Below are 16,293 nucleotides of genomic sequence, written 5' to 3' on the forward strand. Positions count from 1 at the left end.
TTGTATTACTTATTATATACATTGATTGAGCATATTTATTTTATACTAGTAATTTTTTTTCTTCTGACCACAAAGTTTAACGCATAAATAAATGTGTAAAATTAAATATATTTTTTACCCTAAAAACACAGACATTATTAGGACGTTCATAAGATCTATATAGGTTTGGAAAAGAAAAAAAAAACTGTGAGAGCGACAAATACAGTATTGTTTAAAAGAAAAGAAGAAAAGTGGGAAGCATGGAGTATTAACCCGAAATCTTTTTATCTGAAAAATCAAAGTTGTTGTTAAGTGTGTTGGTAAAATAAAGTATATTTTGTGTTGTTTTATGATTAAGATGCTAAAAAGGCAAAGGGTTTGCAATTAGGGAAACACAATCATGTTGAATGGGTTACTGTATTTGTGATTAAACACTATAGGGGTTTAAAGTTCCATCTTAGAACTTTAATTTTAGCTACATTAATTTGATGATGTGTTTTGAAAAAAAAGGCCATGATTGGCACTCTAAATCTTTTTGGAACACGGGATTGTTATTATCTTTATAGATGCAAATGCTTTAATTATAGTAGGGGTTTGCTTTTGTGTGAGTTGAGAAAAAGTTGCACCCTTTTGTTAGGTGAGAAGTTTAAAGAATTTCATTGAGGAGGTCCTACCTTCATAATTTCCAAGATCAACATGAGTTTTGTTCTTTGCTACTTCATTCTTATTCCCTAGATACAACCCTATCTTTTCACCATCATGCATAACCTACTTTTCATTAACCTACCCAAAATTAACACTATCATAAAGTTTTAGGGGTTTCATATCAGAGCTATTCAATTTGGAACTGTGTAAGACTTCTTAGATCTTCTTCGACAATGCTTCAAATAATCAATGAAAATTCTATTTATTTATTTATTTATTATAAATTAATTATAAATAATAAGAAATCATCATAAAGTCTAATAATAATATTTCATATATCAAAAACTACTTTTAATCCTTCGTTAGTGTTTTCAGAATAACTATGTGTAATAATAATAATAATAATTTCTTATAAAAATATATTGATCACTGCTCCTTTCAATCACATAGTTACTATTCTACTGCTTAATATAGTATAGAAAGGGAGTTTGTTTCGAATTCAAATTTATTAATATGTTTGATACCTCTATATGAAATGGAAGCTTTAGAAAATAAAAAGATTTTATACCAATAATAAACATAAACTACAAACTATTGTTATTGTTTAAAACCTCAAACCAACTAAATATAAAGACATCTAATAATATATTAGTAATTTATTATCGACCATCTATAAATGTAGGGTTCACATACGGATGAGATGGTCTTGGATAGTAATACTATTATTTTTCTATTTTAAAATATTTTTTTGTTTTTTACTTTTTTGAATCTTAATTATTTTTTATTAATAATGGAGAACGATTTCAACATTTAAGATATTAAATACTAAATATTTATTTTACTTGTTACATTATTTTTATTATTTGTTAAGTTATTTATCAAATGTTTGATATAGTTCGAGACTTAAATTTGTGAAAATAAATAAGAATTAAACTAAATTAATACTTATTACATTAAATAGTTTAAATAAAATCATTTAATAAAAAATATAATTTAAAAAAATGAAAACATTGGAAAATTTAATTATTTTTCAAAATGTAAAATTATGATTGCATAATAATATTTTTTTTAAAAGATACAACTTTTATTTATATAGCAAGATTTATGTAATTATTTCCTATATTTTATTTTATATCTATAAAGTGACTTATCATCTACTTTTACTAAATATTTATAACTTATTAAGATAATTGATGACCTCATAAAAAATGCCTTATTATTTAAAAAATAAGTTGTTACTTAGTGGGAGATGTTACCTAATGGTATATATTAGTGACATAATGACATTGGTTATGATGATAGAAGAAAGTAGTGGTAGGAAAAGAGTAGGGTTGCATTGGCCTATAGAGGTAAAGGAAAAAGCTAAGTGTCTTTATCCATATAGACATTACCATTGAAGCAGGCCTATAAATTAATGCTTCATTTAGTGGGGCCTTCAATTTGTACATTTTTCTAGTGAAGGGTCAAAATCCTTATACAAATCCCCAAATTTATGCTACTTCCAAAATTACAACTCTTCTCAATTTTCCATTTAGATATCTATCTATCAACTTCAAAGTTTTAATTCCTAGCCTTTTAGTGCTGTTGCACCACTATAGTGCCTATCAAATAAATAAATTATCTTCATTCTTTTTATATTGCTATTACACTCTACTATATACTTTACTTTTTATGCATTATGTTGTTTAATTAAAAATAATATTTTTTAGGAAATTAATAATTATGTTAGACATGATTCTCGCCAAAAAATATTATAAAAGTTGATAATTTATTATATATGTTTATTTTTTTATTGAACTATTTTTTATACTGCTATTTTTTACAACACCTTTTACAACCTTTTCTAGTTAACTTTAATTTTTTAAATTAGTTAAAAAATATTTAACTATTTTAATAATATTTGGCATGTATCTTTTAAAAAAATATAGTACTTTTTTAGAGTTATTTTCAATTAGCATTTAAGTTTTTACCATTTAACATCTCATATATTTCTTTTTACTTTAAAAATATTATTAGTTATACTTTTTTTTTATCTCCTTTTATTTTAGTTATGATTTTCTTATTAACATACAAATAACCGTAATGAAAGTAAGACATTTATTTAAGCGTATGTTATTTTATTTTATTTTAAACTTGTTTAAAAATATTTCAATATATAGTATAAGATTGTAGTAAAATACAGAACATAAAAACACAATCTCTGAAACTAAAAACTGAAATTAAAATAACTATCTTTGAATAAAAATTAACATAGATTATACTGATATCCTTAAAATTTGTTCAAATTATATTTACAATCTAATTTCCTAAATCTCTCAAGATGAGTATAGGCCTATATCTTTGATTTGAAGCATCTATAAGGTTATTTTTAAGATTCTGTCTATCAGAATTAAGAAAGTGCTTGAGAATGTGATTGACTCCTCGCAGTCATCTTTTTTTTATCCCAAAGATGTTTGTTAGACAGTGTTTTAGTTGCCAACGAGATAGTAGACGAACTGAAGAGGAAAAACAATAGCGGGGTGATTATAAAGATTGTCTTCGAAAAAGCATGACTCAGTCAGTTGGAATTTCCTGTATTACATGATGGCTATGATGGGCTTTTGCGAAAAATGAGTGCAGTAGATCAAAAAGTTCCTGAAATCTTCTTCTATTTCTATCTTAGTTAATGGAAGTCCATCTAAGGAATTCAAACCGACTAGAGGTATCAGACAAGGGGACCCAATTGCACCGTTCTTATTTCTTATTGTGGCTCAAAGTCTTTCGGGTTTAGTAAATCAAGCGGCTAGAAAGGAGTTATTTTCTGATTGAAAGTAGTGGAGGTGAAACTTCTTCAGTTCGTAGATGACACTTTGATCATGTGTGATTCGAATATCCAAAATATTTGTGTTGTTAAACCTATGCTTAGATTTTTTGAAATTTGTTATGGGTTTAGAATTAATTTCTTCAAGAGTAAAATTAGTGCCCTTGGACTGGATATAAATGTGTTAAAAATGTTCTCTGAGGTACTCCATTGCAGCATTATGAATATTCAATTTGTTTATCTTGGATTGCCTATTGGGGGAAATCCTTCTAAAGCTTATTTTTGGGACCCGATGATTACAAAGGTTAAGAAGAGGCTACCAACCTGGAAAGGTAAACATATATCCTTTGTTGGTTGTGTTTGCATGATTTGTTCTGTGTTGAATGCTATTCCTTTGTATTATCTTTCTTTCTTTAAAGCCCCACCCTCTATATGCAAAAAGATTACAAAGCTTCAACGCAAATTCTTGTGGGGTTGGGATTCTGAGGGAAGGAAAATTGTTTGGATTAAATGGGATAATATATGCAAATCTAGAAGGTCAAATCTTGAAATAAGGTCGGGACAACAAATGGCTATGGAGAGATCCGCAAACCTGTAAGTATTCTGTCAAATCTGCATATGAAATATTTTCTAGTTCTACCCCAGGTGCTTTTAATGATATATTTACTGGCTTGTGGGTCTTTAATTTCACCCTCGGCACAATACTTTGCTCTGAGGGCATTACAAGACAGGATAGCTACAAAGAAAAATCTGCTTAGAAGGTCGATTCACCTTGTGGATTCATTGTGCGTTTTATGTGGGAGTGAGGAGGAAACAACTTCCCACCTCCTGATATCATGTCCAATTGTGAATGCTGTTCGGAATTCATACAGCAAATGGATCGGGGTTAGTTTTGTAAACCATTTTGCTTTAAAGGAACACTTCGAACAATTTAATTGTACTTGGTTTAGCAAAGAAGGTAATAAGTTGTGGAAAAGAGTGTGAGTTTCCATCATTTGGTGCATTTGGAAACATAGGAATGAGATAGTGTTTAACCAAGCAAAAGTGGATGCAAGTGAAATCTTCTCTCTGGTTCAAGTACAGTCATGGGCTTGGTTAAAAAACAAGCTTCCAAGGGTGTCTTTCTCTTTTTCAGATTGGGTCAAAAGCCTAACTACTTGTATTAATATGGAAACAATACGTTGATCCTTGTGTGGTTTGAAAGGTCGGTCTTCTTTTCCAATTGCTTGGCTCGACAGGTGTACGTTTTGTTTCTTTTTTATGCTTTGGTTATTTAGTTTTCTTGTATGAGAGGTACAATTCTCCTATGTTATGGACTCGATTAGTATTTTTTGTTTTGCATGACTCTTTTTTGTGAGGGTAGTGGATCTTTTTGCTTTATTTTGACAGGTTTGCTTTCTTTGTAGGATGCTTAGAGAAATTGTTCGGTATCTTTAATATATAAGGGTTGAAACACCCTTTTATATTCCTTTTATATTTATTTATTGTTTGTTGATTAAAAAAAACTCTAAATTTTTATATATCATTATAATGTCATTTTTAATATTTTATTTATTAATTATATTTTGAGATATGCAAAGTAATATGATATTAAAGTTTATATATGTGTGTAATTTATAATTATAACATTATACTTTATTGTTCTACTTATAAATGTATTTTTGTTTATTGTATAAAGAGAAATTATGAGTTTTATTTATTTATAGTTTAAATTTTAAAGTTCACAAGCCTATTTATTTAAAAGTAATTAACAATATTATATGTATTTTATCTAGTTTTAAACAAATTTAAAAATTGTTATTTTAATGACAAAGAGTGGATTTAGAAAATTTGGTATCTCTATCTATTTAAAGTTAATTGATGTTTTTATTATTTTTATCATGCAATGACAAAGGAGATAAGAACAAATGTTAATCTAAATTCTAAAATAATATAATATCAAAACAATATATAAATATCTTTTTACAATTTCATCAATGTATTTAGTTTTACTTTATATTAAAAAGATTTAAATTAGTTTTGAAAAAATGAATTTTATAGAATAAGAAAAAATTATTTCAGATTGAATAATATTATTTATTTATTTAAATTCTTAAAGTCAAACTTCCAAATACAATACCTTCAAATATTTATTTATTAATAACCTTATTATTTCTATTAATATTTAGATTATGTTTATCATATTCATTTATCGAATAAAATATATAGATAGTAGTAAAATAACATAAATAATATAAATAAATAAATAGATAAATTAAATAATATAAATATATATAAAAAAAATAATATAAATATAATAGATCACTAAAATTAAAATAAATTATACGAGGTATGTCAATTTGTATAATAATACCTAACATAAAGCTTTTTATATAAAAAAATTTAAATAGAAATACATTAAAAAAATTATAAAATAAATAAATAAGTTTATAGATATTGTAGTTAAAATTAAGAATATCTTTCTCTCTTTTCCATGTCTCTTCTTTTTTCTTTTCTCTTTTTTTCTCTCTCTTCCTTTTTTTTTTGTCTCACCCGTCTCTTCTCTTTCACTTACTCTGTAAATTTTTCTTTCTACCCTTTCTACTCCTTTAACATGTATTTATGTTAAAATTTGTTAATGATTACAAGGTAAGATATTTTGCTATATACTTATTTATTTTTTAAACTCACTTCAACAGCAAACAGTTGTAATTTAGTTAGGTAACTTTAAAACAATTAGTTTTCAATTCACAACATTTAACTCCCATCCTATTTTCTTAACTTTCTACTAGATCTTTAGATAATTTTGTCATACATAACCTACACTAACACACAGATAAAGTTTATATATATATTGTTTTTATTTTAAAAATTAATTAAATACTATCACTAAAATAATATAATAATTAGAGAAAAAAATAATTAGTTGCTATAGTGATTAAATTAGAGACAATTTTAGAGACTAAATTTTTTTTATTTCTAAATTAGTTTCTATTATTATTAAATGATTTTTAAATCTAATTAACTATCAAAGTTTTTCTATCAAATATAGAATCTAAATAATTGGTAATTAAAAAAATAGGTTTATTGTAATGTATAAAAAATTTTTATGAAAATTATTTTAAAATCTTTTACTCAACTGAATACATCTTAGTAACTGTATGTTATATTTAAATTTAAAAAGTACATCAGCTTAAAAGATTTTATTGAATAGATATAACTTGAATTTTCTTTTATAAAAAATTTAAACACTTTAATGCTTCATCAAATGTATGTAATTTAAAGCATAATACACCATTTTAAAATATAAATAAATGAAAATGATAAGATTACTTAATTACAAATGTTTAATTTACCTACAAATTTATTTATCTAATTGTTGATATATAAAATATGTGTGCGTATCCATTAAATAAAATTACTTTAATGTATCATACACTATTTTAAAATAAAAAAACGATTAGTTAAATGTAAATGTCCAATTTATCAATGTGGTGCATAATTGTTGTTGTAAATGTCTAATTTATCTGGAGTTTGAAGCGTGTAATTGTCATATTTAATTTGAAAGGAGAAGGAAATAAAATATAAATAGTAATTTGTCATATTTATTTAAAATTTAGTCTTTTCGACTTTTTCTTTTTCTTTTCTTTTCTAGCAAAAAAGTATCCTAAGTCTTTTTTCACCTTTACTTCTCTAGACTTTCAATATTACTTTGAAATAAATTTTACGTTTGGATTTCAATTTCATACCGTATTATTTTGAATAAATTTAATATTTATATTTATTTCGACTTCAAATTCATAAATTATTATCTGTTTTAAACTTAAAAACATATCACATTTGTATCATTAAAAAGTATTTAAAAAAAAAAATATTTAAATTATTTTTATCTTAATTCCTAAATAATATATAATTATTGAGTGTACCAAAACAAGTTTTCAAACTCGATCATAATTTTATTCTTAAAACATGTTTAACCTTAACTCAAACAATATAGAACTATTGTACATATATATCATCACTATATTAATTTGACATTTTATTTAAGATCTCATTTTTGGTTTGGTGCAAGCAATTTGTACATTGAACATTAACTCATTGAACCTTAGATTTCGGGTTTGACGTTTCAATAAGAGATGGTGTTACTGCTAGATCAAATTTAGATAGTTTGAATATCATTTAAGTCCTTACATTTTATGAGTGTTTTCTCTTCTAAAATTTGTTCACTGCTTTTGTTTAATTGTTCATCCGTAATCTTTTTGTTTCAGTGCTCAATGCTGAACTTTACTAAACAAATAACATACTATTATTTTAACTTTTTCTTTTATTACGCGCTCTATTGGTTTGTGCTATTCATGTGAAAATAATATTAATATTTTATATTAATTTTTTAAAAATCTATATCAAATTTTGGTTGGAGATTCTCGAGATATAATAAAAAAAAACTAATATATAAATAAATATGAATCTTAAATTTCTTCCGTTACAATTAAAGTCTACTTTCTAAAAAAATTATAATTTTAATAAAATTTTAGATTTATTTAAAGTTGATACATTACAAATATGATATTTACAACCGTATATACATCGAGTACTCCCATGGTATGACTAATTTTTCTACATTCGAGTACATCTCGAGAAACCAAAAGTATTTTTGAGTAACATATTTATTCCTGCTAGGAAGATGAGACTTATAGAACTATTGAATGACTTTGTCTTCTTCCTTCCTTCGGGCAGGTTGTCAGAGCTTCACTGTGATCCTTCTCGTCTCGATGCTACTCATTCGGGTCTCGGTCTCTCAGTCTCAAGTGAATGTCAAATGGGGGTACTTGCAGAAGGCACTCCGACACTCAAGTTAGTAAAAATGGGTATTCGACACTAGGAGGTGTACAATAATAATGACGTACCTTGTTCTTGGAATGTGTGCTATTTATATTATTTTAATGGACTTACCTTATTGGGCCGGATTAGTGGAGTGGATCACACTTAGAAACGTATTACCTAGTTCTTAATGGTAATTTAGTTTTACTGACCTTGATTTGAGCGTTAATGACTTAAGTGTGTTGGTCAGCCTACATGTCCTTGCAGGGCTCGGTCAAGGAGACCGAGTCGTGGTATTGACCGGTCGGTCCATATCAGTACAATATTTAATATAATCATTGTACAAAATATTTGTCTAATATTAAGTTAACTCGATAATAGTTCATATTGACATTATAAATATACAATAACATTTATTACTCAAATCACCGATAATTTAGCATTAACTTGAGCGTCATAGTATATTTTGCAGTTACCCCCAACTCTAACCGAGATCGCAAACTGAGACCTAAAAGAGATCAAAGACCAAGATATGGGAGAGATTGAAAATCGAGATCTAGGAAAAATCGAAGATCAAAAATTAAATTCATATTGAAAACGCACATCAAAGAATATATATACTACAATGACGAGACCTTTCCAACCTATAATTTTTTTTTACCGTGTTAGGTAAAGTTTTTCATGTTAGGTAAAGTTTTTTTTTATGATCTCTTCCAAAAGGACCGAAAGAGTATGATATTTCTTAATTTGTTTACCTTATTGTGTGTTGATACTTTGTAAAAGTTGTTCTATCCAAGAGGGATGTCTCCTTACTAGAGCATACAGTTAAGCCAGAAATAGTGGTTTCTAACCCTAAAGCGTTGTGTTTGTCAGGTCATCTTCTTTCCCTTATATAGGATAATGTTCTTCCCCATTTCTCTTTGTATTTGGTCTTGTTTTGAGTTATATTCTCAAATTGATTACAATCCCGCATATACGGTCAAACTCCATAATTAACACCCTCCCCCCTTTATGAGAAATAAAGGGGATATTTTTCATTAACTTCAGAGATCGAAATTAAGACTATTTCACCACATGATCGAGTTTGATCCATGACCTCAAAACCCTCCAACCTTAGGCATAAGCCAATGAGATTGATAAGTTCACAACCATCACATGATCGGGCTCGGCCCATGATCCCACAGTCCTCCAGCCTCAGGCATAAGTCAATGAGGCTGATAAGTTCATTGGTATTGCTTGATTCCACCTTTCAACTGACTTCTGATAGTAGATCTAACATGGACACAACATTTCTTTTACCTACAATAGCTAAAAAACTTACAAACCGGAACGAGTGAGATCGACATTTCCTTCATAAACCAGACCAAACGTTGTCGGCACCCCACCAAGTTAATACTTGAAATGATGTTTTTTGATTTGGACCGATCATTGTTGACATCTCACCAAGTTAATACCTGAATGAGGTTTTCTTGATTTGGATCGATCGTTGTTGGCACCCCACCAAGTTTACACCTGAATGAGGTTTTTTTTGAATTGGATCGATAGTTGTCGGCACCCCACCAAGTTTAACACCTGAATGAGGTTTTTTGAATTAGACTGGTCATTGTCAGCACCCCACCAAGTTCAACACCTAAATGAGATTTTTTTGAATTGGACTGATCATTGTCGACACCCTACCAAGTTTACACTTGAATGAGGTTTTTTGAATTCGACTGATCATTGTCGGCACCCCACCAAGTTTAACACCTGAATAAGGTTTTTTGAATTAGACCGATAATTGTCGGCACCCCACAAAGTTTAACACATGAATGGAGTTTCTTGAATTGGATCGATCATTGTTGGCACCCCACCAAATTTAACACCTAAATGAGATTTTTTTTTTATTTGGACCTTCCTACTAGTGTCATAAAATATGAAATTTATTCTGAATAGAACATATAGGTCTCCTACAAATTTCAAACTTGTACACTATGTAGTATACTGAATAAACAATCTTATTTTCAATCAACATCAATTTCAAATAAATCAAATTGTACCAAATACAAATTAAACAAATCAACAAATATTTCACAAATATTTAATTAATTGTAATAAAAAGGTAGATTAATCATTTCCATGTTCCTGGTATAAGTCTCCTATCCAATAATTTTGAAACAACTAAATGAAGGTTCTCCAATAGAATTATCATTGTAAGAGAAAATATTCAAAAGCATAAATATTCTACATTTTTTATAACTGTCTACAAGAAGCGATAAAATTAATAAACTTTCAATCCATTGGACTTTGAAAATTTATGAGATTCATTATTTTTTTTGTTGGTTGAAATAAATTTAATAATGAAACAACATAAACCATCACTAATGCAAAATCTTATGGCCCTTTAGTGCACGTTCCAACCCATTCTTATAATTTTGGTATGCAAAATAAAGTGAATAAATAGTGCATACACTCTTACTCAAAATAAAGAATTATAAAAAAATAAAAGAACTAAATTTGACGAAATTTGTACTTTCATCATTATTTTTCCATCTTTCACTTACCTCTATACTCTTTCTTTAATAACAATGACATTATAATATAGTGATTTTTTATAACAAAATATGACATAATCTTAAAAACGTGAGAAAAAAAAGATATGGATGAATGGGTAATTTATATTGGTAAATAAATAAAACATTTCTTATTTTTATTTCATCATCAGCTCTTAATTTTGATAAAAGAGGTCTACAAATTTTCAAACTGAAAATGGAGGGTTACCACATGGGTTGATTTTAATCAAGACAAAACCTAATACGTATATAGGCATCTCCAAAATTTTATTTACCCAATTCTTACGAAAAATATTTTAAAATAATTAATTTGTAATCGTACAAATTCTCGCTTCTAATTGAAAAATATGTGACCATATTTATTTTTCAATTTGTAACAGAATTTACGAATTTATATATTAAATTACAATAATAATTTTCCAGTTTATTAACATGGCATCAAATTAAAGTTTTCCTTTTCTTTTATTGACATGTTGGTCAAATAGGAAGTTTTTTTTTTCTTTTAATTTTTTTAATTATTTATTTAATACTTAAATTGTTTCAAGTAAAATAGGACGCTTATAAATCATTATCACAGTAATATTTCATTAACTAGACTAATTCTTAATATTTTAAAATAGAGAATAAACAAAACAAAACATCAATTTCATAAACTCATAATAATGAATTCAAATACCGAATTACAAAACATGATTTCTTGTACATGAATTCGATTGCACTTTCTTTATAATGATATTTCTTTTGAGCTTTAATTATCTAGAAAATTTTCGAACAATTTTATGTGCCAGAGCATGAACACCAAATCAATAATAGTATATATGACATTGAACATATAACGATGTGACCGTTTGACTCTATCAATTTATTCACATGTTTTTTCATTATGATTTGATTTTTGTGCTCATGGCAATCATGGATAAAAATAACAATGAAATAGAAATTAATATGCTCATTAAAAAGTTAAAGGCCACATCAGTGTACCTAACATGGTGGTGGCGAACTGCATCAACTACGTTTTTGAAGAAGATGGACAAAGTTTTGAAAGATTATTAATTTTAGTGGAAGTACTATCCTGGGAAAGGAAGTTGTTGCAGATGGTTAAAGTCATGAGAAGGCAAAAGTATCAACACTTAAGATTATATGGTTTGAGTTGAGTGGAAGTTTCAACAATTTAAAATTTGGAAGTTGTAGTACATTTGTTATAACTAATGAGTTTCTAGAAGAAGAAAAAAAGGTGGGAGTAAGAAAATTGGTGAAATTCAATTTCAAGAATATTATAAAATTTATTAAATTATGATAAAAGTAAAGATTTCTCTGAAAGGTAAATGATATCTTGAAATTTAGAAACAAAATATGTGTGTCAAATGATGATAATTAAATCAGATGGGTTATGTAAGAGTCATGAAAGCCAACTCATTCTACATCAAAGTATGACCCAAGGGTATTGAGATTTAAGGAAGTTTATTTGGTGACATGATATGAAGGAAGATATAGTCAAGTATGTAGCTACTCGTTTATCTTGTCAAAGAAATCAAAGATCGAACAAATAATGACTAGGAAGTATGCTAACATAGTTTTGACATTCACGGGATGAGAGTAAAAAAAAATATTTCCATGAGTTTTATCTCCTATTTGTCACATACAGTGAATAAAAGTGATTGCATGAGTAATATGGAATGAATTAATGGAGATTATGCATGCTCTACCTATGGAAGGGAATAGTATGCTTGAGGTAATGCAAATAATTGGGTGAGATAAAATGTATCAGTTTGGCAAAAATGGTGAAGAGGGGACATCGGGTACTGTAACTAATGTTAAGGAAGTTGTTTTTGGCTGAGTTATTCTTATCTTTTCATAAAGGTGAAAATGAATCCTTTAGCACATGGTATTGGGTGGAGTGAGATGGTAATAGATTTTACTTTTAGTTCTAAGTAGAGGTCTCTAGTAATTGATGTTGCACATCCCTCTGAATATGAGAATATTATCGCTTGAAATTGAAGAACAAAATGAGCTAGTGATGTTAACACCCACATATGACCATTAGAAAGTAAAAGAGGTTCTCCCAATAAATATGGGAAGAATTCATTTTGATTTAGTTATACATATCTCAAAGTTCTATGGATTCCATTTCTTTGGAATTTGGTGTTGCTTATATTAGTATAAGCTTGGATTGGATAACATGAGTGTTATTAGAGATATGCTTGCAGAGAGGTTAGTGTGAAATGTCTGTGTTCATGTTAGAATACAACAAAGTTGTGGATTATTGAGTTAGATCACATCAAAATCTCTTAAGCAATTTGATAAGAACGTTTCAACAAAAATATTACGAAAGACTCGAAGAACATGGGATTAACTTAGATCGTTTGTTTGTGATGGAGGAAAAATACAACGGAACATTTATTAGTATGCACCAAGAGGAAGTTACACAAGCAAAAACTTAGCGTATTTTCATTACTTCAATTATCAACAATTGTGAGTCAAATTTTGAGAACCGTGAAGATTGAAGATATCTTCAAGCACGCAGAATAATGATACAGATAAAGGAAGAAGACCTTTAAGTTTTTCTATGGGTAAACACGATTTTTTGAGAGTTACGTCATTCCTTGATGAAGGGAGAACAATCATATCTATCCAAAGTTCATGGGACCTTGTAAGATCATCAGGGGAATAGACCTTGCATATGAATTTTTCTTACCTTTCTCCTTTAACAACCATTCACAATATTTTTGTGTATTGTAACTATATATATATATATATACTTGGTCATAGGTCATATTCTAGTATATGATTTATTTCAATAAGAGATTTGTCTTTTAAGATGAAGTCAGACAAAAAAAAAAGGGTTCTCAAGTAAAGTAACTTCATGATAAAAACATCGATATAGTCAAATTGTTGTGAAATTTCACATGTTGTGGTACCACTTGAGGAATAAAAGAGAAGATAAGATAATCATATCCTAAATTTTCTAGGTAAGCTAATTTTTTAGGACGAAAATTTTTGTTGTTGGGGTTAATTGTAACCCCCTTCGTAAAAAAAAAAAAAACAGGGACCCGAACCACCCCCTACCTCTTTTTTTGTTTTTCTTTTTCTCTCTCCCTCTCCCTTCTCTCTTCAATTTCTCTCTCATACCTCATTTATTCCAAAACCTGATCACACCATGTTGTAACTGAGGAGTAAAGGTACATTTCTACCCTATCGGATTTTCAAACATAGTAAGTTCATTTTTACACTAAAGATCCTTTATTCTCTGTTTTTCTCTATGATTTAGTCATCAATATTAGTGGGGCCAGTTGAGAAAAGTGTTTCTCTCAACTTGATTAAGCTGATACTAAAATTTTTGGTAATGTTTGGATAACTTGCTATAGGTTCATAAATTTTTTAGTGGTTTCCTTGTTTGAGGTAGAATTTCCATCAGAATAAGGAATTTCAGGTAAGAAAGCTAACTTTAACTTTCAATAGTACCCTAAGCTAGAAGATCTGAATGTGGAGGGGACATGGTCCCAAGTTTCAATTTTCTTGCAGGGATGTTAGTTGATAAAATTGTTTGATTTTATGTTGTGTGAACATGTATAAATATTATATTTTGATAGTTTGAAAGTTAAATATTGTTTTTGATGTTGGAAAAATTCTTGAATGGTATGAATTTTTAAATGTTATTGATTGAATAATATGTATTATATATGAATGATGAAAATTGTATGAAATTGATGTCATACATTTGGGATGTATGAGTTGTTGTTTGATGGCATTAAGTATGAAAATCCTATGTTTAATAGAGATCATCTAGCTTCACTAATGATCTAAGCCATATAGACTAAGATATCAGATCGTGAGAAGTTGAGAGGGAGTTCATACACACCGGGTCCTGCTATAGACACTCGGTATTGAATGTTGGAACTTACCCTGATCATTTCTCTTGTATTCACGGGTAATCTTTGGATCAGGTGTTAGTCTCTAGTAGGGGCATACTTAATGAGTATTCTGGAAGACGATGAATTTATGTGTAGTCAGTGGATTGAAATGAAATCCAATGATTGTGATTGAAAATAGATCTATGTGTCGTTTATATGAATGATGGAAATGGTATTGAAATTTTATATGACAACATTTAAAAAAATGTTTATAAATGATTGGTTTGATTGGTTCTTTTTGCAGGAATTAGATATGTTATGGAATTTCTTTTCATTGGCTTACCCTTGTTTTTCTTGTTCTCTTTGAACTGCGATGACTATAATACGTACACGAGTAGATGATCAGATAACTGTCGGAGGGTTTGGAGAGTTTTAGAATGTAGTTTTGAACCTTATATTATTAATATTTGTATTTCTATAAGTCATAATCTAGTAATAGAATATTTTTGAAAAAGTCTAAGCTTATATAAAAATATGTAAAACATGTATTATAATAGTTAGATACATTTTCAGAGTGTTACATTGAACATCATTTATATTTAGAGAACCTCAACGATTTATGATTGCTTGATAATTTCAATCCAACATATTAAAAAATGTGACCTCTCTACTTTTCCACATGACCTTCTCTCATAATCATTAATACCATTGCAAAAAAAAAAAATTCATCCCAATACCTTTATTATTAAAACTCTTTGTCATTTATGACTCATTGAGCTTTGAGTCAATGTATACTATGCCCAACAAAGTTTCTTCCAATGAAATTGATTTTTTTTTCTTCAAATTTTTTACCATTTATCCTTCCTCGGGGGTTAGTGTACGGATAATCTTTTTAAAAGATGTGGCCAACCTACAACTTCAACATTTCAGTCTTTATTATAATATGTAGTGGACAAGTAATTACAACTTTATATATGAATAGAGTATTAGAATGACTTGGACATATGAGTAAAAGCCATGGAAATAAAGATCTATTAAAATATTATAAATATATAAAGATTTAAAGGTATACATTGTTCATTAATAACACATTTATTATCTCATCTAACTTAAAGTGTAAAAATGTCTTTGTTCTCCTCCTATTGACCCAAAAGAAAGCATCATTCACACTACCACATCAAAAGAAAAACAACATTTTAATTTTGTAGAAATCATCTTAACCTTTAGAAGAATATATAAGATAAGACTACAAAACATACATAATAATATATTCACAACAAGAGACTCAGCTTCAAATCACATTTACTTTCATACTTAATTTATATTATATTCCTATTTTCTTATTCATTTCTCATAAGTCATAAAGATGAGATATTTCACCTTATTAATAACTTGGTTAATGACATTTTATTTAGTATTTTTTATATTAGAGAAAGAGAAACATGAAATTTATGTAGGATCTAAGAAAAGAAAAGGGGAATTTTCATTTTTCAATTTACTTAACTATGAGTAGGTTTAGATTAGTTATCATTTGCTACTTTCGTTTCGTTCAATTTTCACTTTATTGAGACACTTTTAACTTTGGTTGTAGGAAGATTTTACGTCACTATTTCCATGGAATGTCCAGATCAATCAATGTAAACTAGCTAGCCTGTTTTAGATCGATTGT

The sequence above is a fragment of the Phaseolus vulgaris genome, chromosome 7, assembly GCF_051622355.1.
Source record: "Phaseolus vulgaris cultivar YP4 chromosome 7, ASM5162235v1, whole genome shotgun sequence".
Classification (NCBI taxonomy): Eukaryota; Viridiplantae; Streptophyta; class Magnoliopsida; order Fabales; family Fabaceae; genus Phaseolus; species Phaseolus vulgaris.